We start from the raw sequence: 12,379 nt of genomic DNA on the forward strand, positions 1-12,379 counted from the left end.
CAACCAGTCAAAATAAAAGTTTGGATTAACTTGAAGAAACTGTGACAGACATATATTACTCATAAAATCAGTACGTTATAAATGCTTTTGATGAAACCATTAAAATGGAATCCGGAAAAAACTGAATTTGATTTTGTTTTATTAAATGAATTTGGGGGAAAAACATTGGGCCTTAAAAGCTTAATGTTAAACTTTTAATAAATTGCTGTTAAATTGTGTAAGTTTCATGACTGCAATTAATTAGACATACGCTTTTTGATTATTAAAATTTAATTGAACCATTAAAACATAGTCTAGAAAATGGAATTTGAAAAAAAAAAAAAATCATTTCAGGCTCTATAAAAGGTAGAAAAGTTTCTGAATTCCAATTTTAAAACATTTGTATCACTGAAATATCTATAAAGCTTAAAATTAGACCACATCTGCCAAAATATTTGAGGCTAATGCTCATGCTTCTAAATGCTGGGTGTTATTCTATACAGACTAAACACCCCATATGATTTGAAAGCGAGCAGCAAACGAGCTTCCTTTTCATAGTCACTTGGTTGTCCAGTCATTTCCTCCACCATATGGAGAACTTCCTTTCACCAAACTACACTGGCTAGCAAATATTAGTGGAGCAAAGGTTTGTCAATGGCTTCCACTGACCACAAAGGATGTGACCCCTGAACTTTGCCCCTGCACTGTCAATCATAGTGTCTGGTTTGTGTTTCCATGGTTGCTCAAGTTGATGCGTGACCCCGGAAGGATTAATGAGAAAACAGGGTTTGGTTTCAAGCTTCAGGGAATCGGTTTCTGTTGAAAAGTGCACCTTTTGTTGGTGGAGTTTGTTCCCTGTGGCAAAGTAAGGTTGAAGAGTACAAAGTGAGACTGATTAGATGAGACGGGAGAGATGAGACAGAAATATGATCATCGCCTTACACTTGGAGGGTTTAATGCTTTTAAATCCCAAGCACATGTGTGGTAGAAGACATCATGTCGCAACGGGACCTCAGTCAGAATCAATCAACTTCACCGACTTTTCTCATGACATGCAAGCACACACACCCAAAGACATAGATCATATATCAGTGATTCCCAAAGAACCTCGTCGTGACTCTAGTTATGCTGTCCCTTCATAAGCTAGACTGTGTAACTTAATTCAAAGTGATCAGTGATAGGTAATCAAGTGCTATGTATTTGTTATCTTTATTTGCATGTTGACACATGGAAACCATACACTTAGTTCCAATGGCAAAAAAGCAGTCACATCTTTCATGCTGGACAGCTAGATATGCTGTGCCCTGTCCATTCTCTTTGATGTCCCTTTAGTGTCTCTCGCTCATGAAGATTTGATTTCATTGACCGCTGCAGTCTTACAATTCATGTCCACCAGTCTTCAAAAGAGTGACAACTTCACAGCACTTGACCGCAACCTCTATCTTATTATGTCGTTTGAGGCACATCCAGAGCAGAGGAGTCAAAAGTCAAGTACAGCCAAAAATAATCTGTTTATGGGAATCTCAAAGATGTGCTCAATGTTTATCCCCATAGCTAAACTCTTTGAAATTCCTGAGAGCTGACGACATAACACAGTACAACTTTATAGAGGAAGGCAGTAGATGTGGCAAGACTGAATGCTGTTTTTCATTGTTAGCAAATGGCTTCACTATCTCATGTATTTAATCTATTCAGTTAGCACAAATTATATTATACACTATATCTGCCAAAAACTTAATAAATGGTATTTTTGCATTGACATAATTATTTTATTAAAATCCACATACTTTAGTGCAGCAAAGACATTAGTGCAGCAAAGGCTACTGTTAATTTTTATTATATGAATAATACAATAATTAAAAAATAATAATAAACAATAATAAAATAAAATGAATTATAATTTTTGCATGTGACATTTACACAATTGTTTTAGTAAAATCAACTTAAAGACATTAGTGCTGCAAAGGCTACCATAAATCTTAATAAATGATCAAATAATTCATTATTACTTTATTTTTGTTTGTGCCTTTCAGTAATGTTTTTAATTTTTCAAAAAATAAATATTACATTATATATTTATGCAAAAAATAAAACAATAAAAAAATTTGATTATCATTTTTGCATTGAGACATTTTCACAAATGTTTTATAAAAATCAACATTAAAGACATTAGTGGAGCAAAGGCTACTATGAATCTTTATTTTATGAATAATCAAAAATATATTAATTATTAATTTAAATATTAATTTTGTTTATGCATTACAGCAATATTTTATTGATTATATATATATATATATATATATATATATATATATATATATATATATATATATATATATATATATATATATAAACATAAAACAATTGTATATATTTATGAAAAAAAAAAATCAATAACTTATTTCTAAAATAAAGCTCACAAAAATAGTTGCTCTAAAATAGCTTTTTTTAGCAATTTTTTTCTTTGGATTTTGGGGTGAAATGTGGCCTGTTCATACCAAGGACGATAAGGATTTAGTTTTCAAAAATGTTTTACATTTTTTTAAAAAATAGTCCACTCCACAACAATACATAGGAACAATATATTGGAAATTACTTTAAGAGCAATTTTTTCCAGCTGATGAACAATGAAAACATCATCCTGGAGCATTAAAAGCAGCAGACGCCATACTGCAGTGAGTGCTTATAATAAACAATGTTATTGTGCATTGGTGTGATAATAGTTATCTGTGAGCTGGTCTTTACATTTCACATTCTCTTAAAATGAGGACTGTGATTCTCACTTTTGCATTCAAACATTCACTCCCCAATACACATCTCACCAACCACCAAAGTCAGTTCTTCAGTCTCTTTGGGCTGATAATCAGTACAATCTTCACACCTTCCCATCTAAAATCTTATTTTCCACCAAATGGGTCTCACATGTCTCTGCGGATCTTTGACAATGCACTGCCTTCACTCGTGATTGCATTGGCCTCCGTCGCTTGTTTGCCTAAAGTCTCAGGTTTGGATTCTTGCTGTACCTACCAAGAGGGGAGAGAGAAACAATAAGAGAAATTTGCAGATAGAATGGATTTGTTGCTCTCTGGGGAGGACAGGGTAGACATCCACTGATCACAACTGACATCACCTTTCACAGAGGAACAAGATTGTTTGTCGCAAGGTTAAATGGAATTCTTAAACAAATGTCCAGACCAATCTGAAACCCCAGAGGGCAATGTGAGGGTCATGAGTTAGACCCCTTACACACATTCACAGTACTGATGGATCATGTAAACAAACTAGATACAAGCTGACTGAATTTGATGAACTTTAGTTTTAGTGTCAGTTTCCCTATCCAGAGACTAGTAACTGTTTTCTACAAAACCATTTTCCAAGAGCCATAATAGAATATTCTACATTTAGACTTTTACATTTAGGTTTTTGGTTAATCTGTGTTGAAGAAATCCAAAACCGCCTTCTGGTGCCACTTTCTTAGTACATTTTTACTAGCCACATAAACCTAAGGGGCCAAAGGCAACAGCTCAAAGTTTGTCCTTGCTCCCCAGTGGGCTTTAAACTGGCTCCTCACACTGATTTTTAGGGCCAGAGGAAATGGGTTTCAGCAAAACAGCACATCCAAAGGGAAGTGATTAATCGCAAGCGTCTCTTCCACAGCACATCCTGCTGAGCTACATCCTTCGAGAGGCTCCGTCACTCCTGAGAGGTAAGCAGCACACCATTAAAATCACTAGGAGTCACACTTGTATGTAATGACCTACAGTATGTTTACAAGTTAAAAGCTCTTCATTTTCAATACATGATTGAGACATATGTTTCTGACCTCATTCATTTCTCATATCTGCCTTCAAGTATGCAGCAGATGGTTGAAAATCTCAAATGTGAACATAACCACACCTGGGTGAAGTAAAGTAATAATATTTAAGGGTTGCTATTAATATCGTTTGCATTGACATTATTTTCATTCATTATTTTCAAGCACATCACATCTCATCCCCGATTATCATTACTTTAATGTAAAAAAAAAAAATACTTTTCACATTTCTTTAACTTATACATGTTATTATTTATTGTACTGACTTAAATTTATAATGACTTTAGTAAAACATTTTTATTAGTGCACTATTTTTTCCTGAACATTTACATTTCACAAGGATTCTATTCTACTACAGCAGTAATATAATAAAGACTCATTATTGAGAATGATATACAAAATACAAATAAAAAAGTAAAATATTTAGATGCATTGTGGAGAACAATTTCTAATTTTTTTCTTTTTGACCTTTTTCTTCTGTATGGTGCATGCTAAAACTGTAATATGTTGAGAATGTAAAGCTCAGCTCATAAAAAAAACCCATAAGAAATCAGACCAGCCAATGACAGAGCAAGTAGAAGACAAATATTACTATAACATTTACACAAGTTATTTGTAACCCAAATCATCTTCCCCTACAAGCAGAGGGATACTGTAGATGATAGGTCTGCCCGTTATTGCATGTACAGCCATTCTCCATCAAGACTAATCTTGTCAATGACAAGATAATACTCTTGCTTTCAGCCCCATGAGTGAAGATTCAGATATTACTTTTTAATCAAATCACGGTCTTATACACGACAGGCAGTAAATCTGACTTAACAATAACGTCCTGTTTCAGGAAAGATGTACTGAAAATCATCTGTATGTTTTCTGCTGCAGTACAAATGCCTGGACTGTGTAAGTGAATGGAGTTTTAATGGAAGAAACTGAATTTGGCTGCTGTCCACCAACCAAGCCTCCTCCGATTTCCCCAAAGCAAGTACGAATGTGAGTATGGTTTGTTTTGAAATGCATTAGGAATATAAATTCTGAAATTACAATGAAGAATTATAGGTTAATAACCTTAAAAGATATATTATAATGGATGATTGCAGGCTGATAATCCAAAAACATGACAAGCAGAAAATGAGCGGATGTGTTCAACCTACAAAAACAAAACGTTGCACTGCTATGCATTTCTCCACACAAAATGTAGCCACGCCATCTCAGTTTGATTGAAGAATGTTTGTCTAACCTGTCAACATGTCAGTTTTCAAAAAATTCTGACGGAGCAGCCCAAAATGTTTTGACACGTTCCAAATACCTATATAGAAAAATATCTAGGTGCATCTTCTCAGTATTTCATTCTCTTTTGTGTTTGAACAGTGTTTATGTATGCAGTGTCTTCTCTGGGTCACTGAAGGCATGTCTGAACTGACCTTGGCTGTCAGAATGTCTCTCACCTTGTGTTGATAAGGGAATAAAAGTGTGCAAACTGAGGCATGTCACAGGGGAAATTCGGTGATAATTACTGTTTGGGGGTAATACGGCCCCAGCTTTAATTCCTTTTCACATCAAATAACAAACAAGTGAAGCGTAAGGGGTGGATGGAAGCAGACAGTGTGTTCGGCGCGCTGAAGGTCTCCTCGTGGTCCCCTGCCACCAGGAAGGACGTGTGCGGTGTGATTAGAGGAGTTTGAGAGTAAAAACCAATCAGCAGCTCATCAGGTCCTTTATCAATCTCATTCTGTTAGTTTCTTTCTGTGTGTGTCTCTCTGTCCATCACCTTTTTCCATTCTTGCAGCTTTAACTAATACGCAGGGATGGGGCCCTAACACTATTAAATATTGGCGTGTAGCTTATCTCATACTTGTGTGCCAGAGACTTGAATGACACCTCAAATTTTGTGTTTTTATGTCATTGTGAGAATTTTGAGTATAGTAAATATAAATTATATTATTTTTGTGTTTTTGAACTTCAAAACTCCAACTGCAACTGTCCATAACACCATACCAATATACATTACAGTAAATGGCCAAAAATATGCATACGCCCCCTTCAAAACTGGCTTGGCCCCTTAATTCCAGAGAACACACATAAAATAACATTTTAGACAACTGTGTGCTTCCAACTTTGTGGCAACAGTTTTGTTCCAGAGTAACAATTTGCACAAAGCAAGGTCCATAAAAATTGGTTTACCGAGATGTGTGGACTCTTGACGGTCCAGAATTTAACACAAATGAAATGAACTCAAATGTAGACTCTGAGCCAGGTCACATTGCCCAACATCACTGAATAGAGGCAAATCGCTGCAGCTACTGTATGTTCAGCTCTCTAGTTCAGAGTCATTCTAGTAGTGTGGAAGACTTTAATCAAAGTGGATTTCATACTAAACATCAAGCACATATGAGTTTGGTGTTCATATAGTTTAAATCTGCTGACAAATGGAGCTATTATAATGCCATTGTTTTAATACTACTTCTTAATAATAATATGAAAGTAATATGAAAGTCTTTTTTTTATTTCATTTGTATTATAGGAAACATTGTGTAATAATGTTCATTTTATCCAGTACATGAAATGCTTAAAAGCTCTGGATCGAACCTGCCATGACACAACATAAATTTCCGAAAAATTCTGCTTGAAAACAAACACAACAAAGACATATATATTTTTTTTAAATTAATGACAATAGAAAATTAAGAGAACAGAAATGCAGTTGTCACATTTAATACGATTATTTAGATGCTACAAAAAGTATCTCATTAAAGACAGTCTACACATGATTAATTGCTGAATTTGGAAGAAAAGGACTGTAAAAAGTCAACTTTTGGTCATTGCATTGTAAGTATTACCCACATAAGAGCCCTTATACCATGGCCTGGCCAACATTTGTGGTATAGTTTTATCATACTCGCACCTGCATCTTCTTCAGTCATCTTCTTAATCTTTCTGACTCAAACAAATGCAGACACTTTGTCTAAAACAAAGCGAAAGGAGGGTCCCAATGTCTAAGAGCCACTCTCACTGCTGCCGCATGCCATAGAAATAATCAGCTAGGGACGTCTTTGTTCCTCACAAGTGATGGGGGTATTTGACTTAACATTTTTGATGGCACGCATAGACTCAAATCTAAATAGCAATGCCATGTACACAATGTATAGCATAACATCTATAGTGGCTATGCCTACCAGAATCATGTTAATGGATACCGACATTGCCTGAAACTCAGAAAGAACATTCTGGATGATGCAATCAAACTTGGATATATCAGTGTACAAAAGCACTTAAAACTGTAGAGCATATCTGTGCTCTATTTATTACATCTACATGAGAATTGCAAACATTACAGTGAGCAGGAGACATGATTTACCCTAAAATAAAAATAAAAATAAAGACAATACAGTGTAATTACCAGAAGGGATTTATATCTTTCCTGGTTTAAGTGTGCTGTCCTGCATTGCGTGAGTGGATGTCTGTTATTGTTGCTTTTTCAAGGCAGTCAACAGGCAGCAGAGGATAACAATGTTTTGATTACACGAGGCTGATACTGTTGCGAAGAGAGAAGTCGGAAAAGAGTCACGCTATAGGTTATCCTGTCATCTCGCCAAAGCGTGATTGGCTCACTCGCCCAAATTCGATAACATCATGCTATCTGTGCTCATGGAGTTCTTGACATCAAGCTGTACTTTGAGACATTTTTGACTGAGGAAAATTTGAAGAAATGGTTTTCGTTTATCGTGCCAATTGTAATAAACATTTCAACTTTCTGTGCTTTTATATATTTATACTAACTGTGGGGTCGAAAGAAATAAAAAAAATACATTTCTGAAATGATTACTGTTAATTTCTCATTCCTAAAGATATGTAAATAATAACTTTTCTTTTTTCTTCTTTATTAATGTATTACAAACATAATTTATTTTATTTTATTATTTCATTAACTGATCATATTTATTACATTAACAAATGCAATCAATTAAATAAATATACATTTAAATTAAACATGTACACTTTAAACATTTAAATTAAAGAAGCATGAGGAAGAATTGCAATCTTTTGGAACACTGTTGAATAACAATCATCAGGTTTTATGAAAACTTTTGACTTAATACACGAGTGAAATAAAATGTATTTGGGCAATGAAACATACAAAGTCCTATTGTGTCTGGATCATGTCTGTAAACCAATCCAAAACGAAATGATATTTTCATAAACAATCAAAAGTTATAGATTATAGGCTTGTCATATTCAATCAGTGCTGACAGCAGGCCCTGTTTAATAAATTCTAGGAACATAAACTTTTTTTTTGGGGGGGGGGGGGGGGGGGTTCTCTAGTCTCTGCTAGTGAAAATAGTGCCAAGGTCAAGTCTAAAAAATAAGAGATTGATATGCTCTGGGTTTTGTGATTTCCCCTTAAGTGCGCTAGCTTTCAACTGTCTCTTTGAAATGCTTTGTAAACACAGTCTGCAAACCATTGGAGAACAAGTTTCTCCTTCATCATCCAAATGAGGAAAGATTTCTCCACTTAAATGCAGGCAGTACATATAACCAGAAGTATCACTGCTGAGATGCTATCGCAACAAAAGATTAAAAGTCAAGTGGATCTCTCTTGTTCTCATCAAGAGCTATGATGAGAGCAAAACAAGTTACAATCTCAGACCGTCATCGAAATTAGCAGCACAAATCAGAACTCAGAATACTGATGAGGGAGGGAAACGTTCAAAGGTTTGTTTGGATTGCATGGCCCTGTTATCCTGTTGGTAGATGCCATAACGTCACCATTTGGTTTTAAACAGCATCTTTATCCATTGATTGCTATTCAGCTCTGACAGACTACAATTGTTTACAAGTATATTGCTAATATTTTACTACACTTAAAAGCTGTCACTGGGATGGTAATCGTTCAGAAGGTACTATTAGTAATATTAGCAATATACTTGTATACAATATACTAAACAATTGTAGTCTGTCAGAGCTGAATAGAAATCAATGGAGAAAGATGCTGTTTAAAACCAAATGGTGACGTTATGGCATCTACCAACCGGATAATAGGGCTATGCAATCCAAACAAACCTTTGAACCTTTTCCCTCCCTCATCAGTATTCTGAGTTCTGATTTGTGCTGCTAATTTCGATGACGGTCTGAGATTGTAACTTGTTTTGCTCTCATTAGTTATACTAATAGGTGCACTTTAGGTAATATGTACATTTGAGGTACTAATATGCAACCTATAGGTGTAAATAAAGCGTACCTTTTGAAATGGTACCACCCCAGGGACAGCATGTGTATAGTATTTACTACAGCTCAGAACTGTCACAATCAGCAATGTCATGATGTCATTTTCCTAGTGGTCCAAAATGACATTACATGATTCAACAGCTCAGGTGATTGGTTGGAAAAGTGCTGTGGTCTCTTGAGCAAAGATGACAGATTTCAAATCATCTACTTCCAAGCAACTGCCATTGAGATGAATGGGAATGCTAATGGATAGCTTTCTTCAGGTATCGCAGATCTCTTTGAGAAAAAAAAAGAGTGTATGAGAGAGAGCGATGGCAGCCCCCTGGACATTTCGAACACATACGCCTTCTCAAGTTACTCTTGAAGGGCATCAGAGAGACACCACAACATGCTCATCCCTTTCTCCTGCACATTCCTGCTATGCAGAGCTCATAGAGCGGCACTGGGGTCCGCTTTCAGCATCAAACAAGACTGCCAACGGGTCTGTCGTCAGTTGGACTTAGCTGCAGGGCTGGAGAAACTTGATCTTCAGTGTACAGTATAGGCTGGGTCGAGGGGTACAAGAGTGGAGGAGTAAATAAGAGAGCCCCTCTTTGAAACTCTTGGGAAAGAAGAGGAACTAAATGGAAAGCACCATTAAAAAGTTGAGGTTGTTAAAATTCTGAGTCACTAGTTCAAGTGATGGTGAATAAAAGGACAAAGTTACACACAGCCAGTGCTTTTTCATCAATCTGAAGCCACTGATCCCAGACAGAAATGGCATGCAGTCCTCATTTAGCAGCTTAAAGATCAGCAATGGGATTCCCTTTGAGGAAGTTCATTTAGGCATTGTGGGACACATCCTGTAGCTGTATTGGGATGCTAGAGTCAGCCCTTATCTGACAGATCGGCTTTGAAAAGGGATAGGGAAGTCGGCTCACCATCTGCAAGAGGCTCAGGTTTCATCACAACTTGTTGCCTGGTACTAAATAAACTCTGGCATGCTGTGTGGACACTCAATCCTTGTCCAAAGGACCGCTGACCCCGGTGAGGATCTTTACACCCAGCACCCCTCCCTTCATGGGCCCAAGATGAACAGACTCGCTGCTTTCCTATCCCTTGAAGGTGGCCTCCACTCACCATTTATGCTAACAAAAGTCACTGCTCTATACCGACAAACTGACATCGCAGTGCTAATGAGACAAGCAGAAGAACCTGCTGCCCATCTTCCTGGACAGACAGAGAGAGGGAGATATAGATGGATTGGCTACCACTGAATGAGTTATTGGTCCTGCCAACTCTCTTACCATGTATGAAGCATGCACACAGTTAAAATCAAACTACAGTGAAATTGAACTTTTAAAGAATATGTAAAGGTACTGTACTGCTAAGATCTGCACAAAGTAAATATCCCTAATGGCTGTGCAGTATTATCAACAGAGACTGTGTAGCAAAGGCCTTTTTTGGGATTCCTTTTCACCTAAGTGACAAATAAATGAAAAAAAATGAAGTAAAAGTAGGGGAAAATGGGATAAATACACATATTCACCGATTAGTAGCCACATTCTGCTAGTTCTTTCATATACCAATTTGCAAAAAAAAATAAAAAAATATTAAGTAATAAAATAAATCTAAATTTAAGTGTAAAGAATAACAAAAAATGCACACTATATGTTATGCTTGAACATGGTTGGGTTTGTGTGAACGCATCAAGCACTGCACAACATCCCTCCTCACTTTCATCAGCAACATGTTCATTCAAACATGAAAACCCACATCAATTATTTAAAGTTTACAGAATTCAAGGAGACCCACAAGAATCAATTTTTTTCCTTCTTCGTATAACAGCAACAACCTCCACTGTTGAGTAGTGAGTTAGAGAGCGTAAGTCCTGCAGCATGCCATGAATTTATCATCACAAAGCCATGGAGCAATCGATTGCACATAGAACGGAGAAGATGAGACTAATGCAAGGTTCAGATTGAAGCCTGCCAACTGAGGCAGAAGGAGAGAAGAAGACGCTGGAAAAATCGATGGCTCCCACCTGGCCCCTCACCCAGGTGACCGACTTCCCCAATAATGAACCAACCAAGCAAATGGATAAACGAGGTTTTGCTCCGATAGAGCGTCACCACAATGATAAAACAGACCATAACCTTTTTAGATGTTGCTATTTTGATTCACTAAATAATGTAGGTGTGTTATATGTAGCATTCGGCTTTATGCTACGACAGTTACCAAAGGTTAAAAAGAAAGTGCAAGGGGCCAGAATACAGTATAAACACATAAAGGGCTCTTTTGACAAGCATACACCTAGCAACAACCTAGAACATCTTAGCAACCAGCTAACAATGTGCTGAAAACCATTCAGACAGAAAATGAAAACATCTTGTTTGCTATTGTAATGGGAGATAAGAGAATGTGAAATGCTTTCTTTTTCAGAGGCTTTGAGATAGAAATAAAGATTTTAGTTTCCTAAAAATGATTTTATAAAGGGAAAAAACATTGTTAACAGGTACTAGAGGACAATATAGCCGAAATTATTAGTATACACGCGTTTAATTCACCCCTTCTAAGTCAGCACCGCATGCTTATACTTCATTTTCTCTATTCTCTCGATCCAAATAAAATGTCCCCCTCAGCGCACTCTTCTTTCTCTCTCTTTCCCAGGTCTGCGACCCATCAGTCAGGAAGAGAGCTCTTGGCTCCTGTGCTCATTTAGATTTTAACAGCCCTAAGTTCCCCTGACAGCTGCTGCAATTGAAATGATACAGAAATAACAACAGCTGGGTGTTGCACACACACACACACACACACACACTCTTGAGACAGCCTCACTATGGCCATGTATCCATTTGCTTCAGGGTTTCATTAGTCCAGCAGGGACAATATTGATGTAACAACTCGCAGTTTACCAGGTTTACTGACAAAGAAGGCAGCCTAATTCACTTCTTAGTTTCCAAGCTGTTTTTCTGTTGCTTGTAAACAGGATTAGAACTGGAAGGCATATTTTACTGCCAGGTGGAACTTTTCAGACATTATATGTTCCTAATTGTTTGCATCAGATGCAGAGTATTCCAAATATAGTGGAGTAGCAACTATTACAGAAATAATACAACAATCATTATTTTTTTTAAGCGTTTCAGTTTGCTTAGCTGCAAAGAAAAGAAAATATTTTTGTTGGTGACACAGAATGGCTTTGAGATCAAGCAGAATCCTGCGCCAACCAACTGAACCGGCAGAACCAAATTGAACCATGACGAACGTATCAAAACAATCATAATGTGTGGCACCCATTTACCAACATTTCAGCAAATCAGTTAGGACACCTAGGTAAATCTATCTATTACTTTAGCCATCCAATCTCAAGTCCATTATCGTTCA

Source organism: Carassius gibelio, chromosome B6, assembly GCF_023724105.1.
Source record: "Carassius gibelio isolate Cgi1373 ecotype wild population from Czech Republic chromosome B6, carGib1.2-hapl.c, whole genome shotgun sequence".
NCBI classification, from domain to species: Eukaryota; Metazoa; Chordata; class Actinopteri; order Cypriniformes; family Cyprinidae; genus Carassius; species Carassius gibelio.